Below are 6,308 nucleotides of genomic sequence, written 5' to 3' on the forward strand. Positions count from 1 at the left end.
ATGGCTAACTGTGCAAGGAATAACATTAATATCCCTGCTTTAACACAAGGCAATCTATAATACTTCTGTCTTCAAAGGATACCAGCTGGTTTATAATAGATGTTCATGGGTTTTATGTCATCCTGCCCAATGCGCTTCTCATCACTCCATCATCATAATTAGCTTTTCAATTAGCAGGTTTGTGTTTGTACAAGATTAGCAGCAGCTGAATCAAATTCACTTTGCTCATGACAGCAACCTTTGCAGTGACTACTGATATTAAATAACAAAATATAAACAACAGACAAATAAGCCTTCGAAAACAAAATTTCTGCTTACTCTACTCCCACTCAAGTTCAAGGTAATTTTGTTCGCACTAAATCTATGTATGTTGAACAAAAATGACCTTGGAAATATCTTCATGCATTTCTACCAAATTATTTTTCATGCTAATTAAAATTAGCACGCAAATAGAAATCTAAAAACTTAAATTAAAAAAAAATAAAATCGCCTGACTGAACGTAAATAAATTATTTAATGTAGAGATTTCTAATATTATTAATAATATAGGCATTGTATCCTAAATTAAAATCTTTGCTGAATAATATGGAAGAAATAACTAACAATATAAATAGTAAACTTTACTTAATTACAGACATCTTATATCAGTCTTAGATGTTGCTATCTAACAATTATAAATGAGATAATACCGGCTTCTAGTAATAAAGATCTTACCGTACATACAAGCTTTTCCTTGATGAATGTATTGAGAGTTCTGAAATTATCTGGAAGAGCTGACTCATGACCTTTGGTTGCTTAAATCTAAAAACAAGAGTTTAGGAAATAGTCCATGCAGAACCACAGAATCATAGAATATGCTGAGTTAGAAGGGACCCTTCAGCATTATCAATTCCAACTCCTGTCCCTGAACAGGATGCCCCAAGAATCACATAATGTGTCAGAGACTATTGTCCAAACACTTCTTGAACTCAGACAGTCCTTGTGCTGTGATCACTTCCCTGGGGAGCTTGTTCCAGTGAGGAGCCACCTTCTGGGTTAAAAACATTTTGATGATATCCAGCCTAAACCTTCCCTGATTCAGCATCATGCCAATTCCTCCAGTCCTGTCACTAGTCCCAAGAGTGAAGAGATTTGTCCCTGCCCCTCCTTGTGAGGAAGTTGTAACTGCAGTGGGGTCTTCCCTCAGTCTCCTCCAGGCTGAACAGACCAAGTTCCATCATCGGTTCCTCGTGTGGATTCCCCTCCTTCTCCATCCTTGTTGCCCTCCTTTGGATGTTCTCTATTAGTTTAATATCTTCTTTATTGTGCCACCCACAGCTGCCCCCAGCACTGGAGGTGAGGCTGCCCCAGCCCAGAGCAGAGCAGGACAATCCCTGCCCTGCCTGGCTGGCCATGCTGTGCCTGGTGCCCCCAGGACAGGGCTGGCCCTCCTGGCTGCCAGGGCACTGCTGGCTCAGGTTCAACTTGCCATTGACCAGGACCCCTGGGTCCCTTTCCATGGTGCTGCCTGCCAGCCTTTCATTCCCCAGGCTATACACACAATCAGGGTTTCCTTGTTCTAGGTGTAGAATCCAGTGTATCTCCACCCTCTGGATCTTTTATTTCCCAAATATCGTCTAATATACAAAAGTCAAAACAATTTTTTAATATTTTTAATTGTTTTTTCAAGTTACTCTGAATATTGATTGAAAGTCGATTTATAACATCATGCCTGAAGAGGGAAGTTGTCATAACTGTGTATGTGAGTATTGTACTGTTCATGAAAACTATTAGGGAAAATGAAACTATTCAAGTGAGTTTTAGCACCACTTATCTCTGTGTGACTACCTAGAAATGATTACTTCTTATTGTTTCACTGGAATTTTAAGTTCCTGTAAAAACTGAAACTTAAAACACGTCTTTTCTACAATATATGTGTAGATTGCTAGTTTTGTATAACCAGTACTGAAAATGTTTACTACCAGATACTACCAGATATATATCAGTAGTTAGATCTTGTCTGTGAGTGATCTTGGACACCTTTGCAAGAAAAAAAGGTTTGTGTCTCTGGGTCCAGGACCTCAGTGTTACATTCATTTGGAATCTGGAGTGTAATATAGAGATCCTAGGGTTAAAGAAAAATCAATCAACTTAGAATGAGAAAAAAAAAATGTCCTATTTGGTTGTGCTACTCTTCTCAAAATTCCACCTCTTGCACTGATATATCCAGGGTAATTCTTACACCAAGTTAATTTGTTTACAGTTATTTCAAGTACATTTAACTTTACACTCATAATTTTGCTTATACTAATCTCATTAAGTTAACATCTTTAATGAGTGTGTAGAGCTGGTGCTGGAGACTGAAACTCAGAAGGAAATTTAGGAGCTCACATCTGCCTGAAAAAAAATTTGGAGAAGGGGAAATATCTTTCAAAGATCTTTCAAAGATCTTCACGTACAATCCATCTGCAACCTCAGCATAATATCCTGTGTTTACCTATCCTACTGATACTTTGTATTCTCTGTTCTGCCTGATTCACTCTTGAAAACGCTATTATCTATATGTTTCTCTTGGCAAGAATCCAGCTTCCATTCTGATGTGATAAAAGAGCAGATCACTGTGGTTACATTAAAAGAGTTATCATTCTTTTTTGAATATAGTATTCTGCACTGCAAATAGCTGTAAGCTATTGTCTGTGACACATTTTGCTTATATGTGTCTTGGGTAGAGAACTGTATTTCTTAAACTGAAATATTGAATAGGGAGTATAAATATTTTCAGGCTAGAAATCCAACACTCTCTTTGACTCTTTTTTTCCACGCTCTTTTAGATTATTTCCATTCCCTTCTCAGGAACTTTGTCAAATTCCTAAGAAAAATTCCTCATTTGGTTATTTCACCATCTTTGCAAGGAGAAGACTTTCCTAAGCATTGGATGGGATGGATTCATCAGAATGGTTTGAAAACATATTTCTCAATTAAACTTACAAAATCATTTTAATACCAAAAATGAATAAATTTTAAAAACCTCATAATACAATTTGGTCAATTTATGTTCTCTCTTTTTCTTTTTTTTTTTTTTTTTTTGGGGGGGGGGGGGGGGATGGAGGAGGGGAGAAGAAATAATTTTCCAGCACGGAGCTAATTCAAACTCTTGATATATTGCATTTGTTAATGCAATAGGTGATGCTTTGGTCACTTTTAATTTTGTAAAACACAACCTTTTAATTCCAAAAGGCATAATGTAACTAATAGAGTAAGAATACACTTAAATATGATCTATAGGTTTCTGTCTTCTAATTCTGTGCATAAAGAAGTCACTACTTTGCACATATTCCTGCCCTACTAACATGGGAATAATCCTCCCTTTTCATTGTACAGGTGGGAGTATATTCTCTATTAGTGGTGATCTTCATTTTATTAAATCAAACAGATTTATTTGAACATTGAAAAATATCGCATTGCTTATTTTAAAATCTCTTTGTCAACCGACTTTAAACAGGTTTCAATATTGTTTGGCTAATATTTCTGAAGCTGCATATTCTCATGTTGTTAAGTGAATTTTTTTTCATAACAAACACTTGAGAAGCATTCACTGTTCATCTTCTAAATCTCTAGGGTTGGTAATGAATCCTTGAGAACTTAAAGATCTTCTTGGAGTTTTCTATGACTCCTCTTGCAAAACACTGCAAGGAGTTACAGTCCCACAGCAATGGCCTCTGACACTTATGTCAGGGGCAATTCAGTAAAACTTTCAAACATGTTGACACAAATCTGTTTTCTGTTAATAAGATAAAATCATGTTTTTGCAGCTATAAAACAAGGTAAGTTGCCAATTCTCACCACAATCACTTACTTAGTTCTGAACAGTTATCATATTTCAAGAAATTTGCAGTTGGACACTCTTCAGATCATTTCAGATAATGTCAACAAGCTGGCCACGTTTGGTGAATTTTAGACCTAGTCAGCAAAAGTTACTCTGGATGGAAATGAGCATACTAAAAAATGCAGCAAGTTTAGAGGACATGGACACATCCTTCACATTTCTCCATGCATCATGAGGAAACAAATGGTTATGATGCTCAAGAAACATTTCAGTCACTCTTTCACAACCTGGATCTTTGAAGCAAGAAATAGAGTGTTATCACTTGCAGGGTTCTTAGCCATAGGATTACTAAACTATTTCCTAATGGATTTATCTTGAATTAAAATATTTCCATTAGTCACTGCTAATATCCTAAATACTCATTGACAATCAGTGCACTGTTTATATACAGCCTACAAACACTGGGCAAAACCCAGAGAAATGAAGAAGTAATTCCTACTTCCTACTGCCTAGGGGTGTGTCTACAGTTTGTTTAGATTAAGAGTAAAAAATAAATATATTTATTGTTCTCAGCCATTGGATTTCTGATTGCATCACAGTGCAGGCTTGGAGCTCACAAACTAGATTCCTCTAAATGAAACTAAACAAGATAATGCATCCCAGGAGAACACCTAATGCATTCTTGGCATTAATGAACTTTCATGTTTTAGGACCAGACAACAGCACTGAAAACCATATGTTGAATATTGGTTCTTCAACATAATCTGTTTTGGTGTATAGATCTTTTACTCAAGGGCCAAACTAAATTCTAATGTAGACATATCCTAAGGTTTTTGTTTTCTTCTCCTTCTCTTCCTTTTGCCCAGTCCTTTGTCATCTCTTTCTGTCATTTCACATATTAGATAGAGGAACAGTCTCTGTGTTATATAACAGAGTATGTGTGGATACAGCACGTTAGTTAATTCTGGCCCCACTAAAGTCTAGGAGATTGTATGTGCTGTTCAGCTCTTTAGCATCTTGGATGCAGCTCAGACCTCTAAGCTAGTCCATCCACCCGTGTATTTCTCCTGGTCATTCAACCAGGGTTTATATAAGTCTTTGACTAACTAAACATCATCAGTATTCTTCCCAGCTGGTTGGATAATCAACATATTGAAACTATTTTGAGAAGTAGCAGTAGTAGAAAGCAGCACCTGTACTTTTTTCCAAGTATAAAGTCATATTGCAATTACTGTCCCAACTTTTTTCCCTGTTTGTGACAATGTAGAAAGAAGAAAGGGATGATATGCATTGCAGGAATTAGATAGGAAGCTGTCTCACACAGTAAGCAAAACCAGTAGTAGTCCAGCTGCTTGTTTGGCTATGTAACAATTCCTTAGTCTTTTTGTTATTTTCATCTCTTTTTGCATTTCTGTCTTTTTTTTTTTTTTTTTTTTCCTGTAGAGAGTTTTCCATTTGGTTGTTTTTAATTTATGGTGGTTTTGCTGCTGTTGTTTGCATATGGGCTTTTTTCTTGATGAAAAATGAGACTTAATTTCAAACATAACTTTTTGCATGAAATAAAGTTGCTTTCAAGGAAGTCTTGTCACAGAAATACTAAATAAAAATACCAATGGCTATGTAATAAAAATAAAAATAAAAATAAAAATAAAAATAAAAATAATAACTTGATAATTATGATTTTGCCACCTACCTAAGAAATAATTGTTCAACAGTAAATGTTAATCAAACCTTGACAATTGACTTATAGTTTCAATGAAGATTATGAGAAAGACAATGAAATATATTTATTTTAGCAATTCACTGTAATAAAGGTACACTATTTGAATTCCTGTGCAGTGTAGGTGTAAAGATTTGTGACAACCTTAGAGAATTTGTCAGTTTGCCATTCACTCCTTATGATTAGACACAATGAAATGTTGTCCCTTTTTTTGAAGGTAACAGAGGGTATTATTTAGCATATTGATTACTTCCTTTGATATCTGTCTGGGGAAAATAAAAATTAAAAGGAGCAAAGATGTTTGAACTAAAGATAGAGAAAAAAAGCAGAATTTTATTTTTTTAAGTATCGCTCAGGATTTAGAAATATATATACTACAAACTACGCTGCTGTACATTGCAAAATGTAGACAAATTCCATCCTGAACACAAAGACAGGATGCCAGCAGGTTCCTGCTGGCCATTTTAAACTCTGCTTAATCCGGGGTTAGCTAGTATCTCTGTATTTTTATTTATGCAAAGTAATAAAAGCTTCTAATTGACCTTTGTATGAACATGTGTGTAAAGTTTTGTGGGTTTTGTAAAAAAGCATTCCTGATTTGCTGCTCTGCTCAGTGGGTTGCTGGAGATGATGCAGACAGCTGAGAAGATATTTTGTTACATGTCTTTCAGGTCTTCATGCCTTGTTGGTCTCCTATGAGCAAAAAGACAAAGATATGAACATAAAGACACCACAGTATTATTTGTTTTGACATCGATAAAAGAGGGAGGCCAGATAAGACTT

This window comes from Sturnus vulgaris, chromosome 1, assembly GCF_052056855.1.
Source record: "Sturnus vulgaris isolate bStuVul1 chromosome 1, bStuVul1.hap1, whole genome shotgun sequence".
Lineage (NCBI taxonomy): Eukaryota > Metazoa > Chordata > Aves > Passeriformes > Sturnidae > Sturnus > Sturnus vulgaris.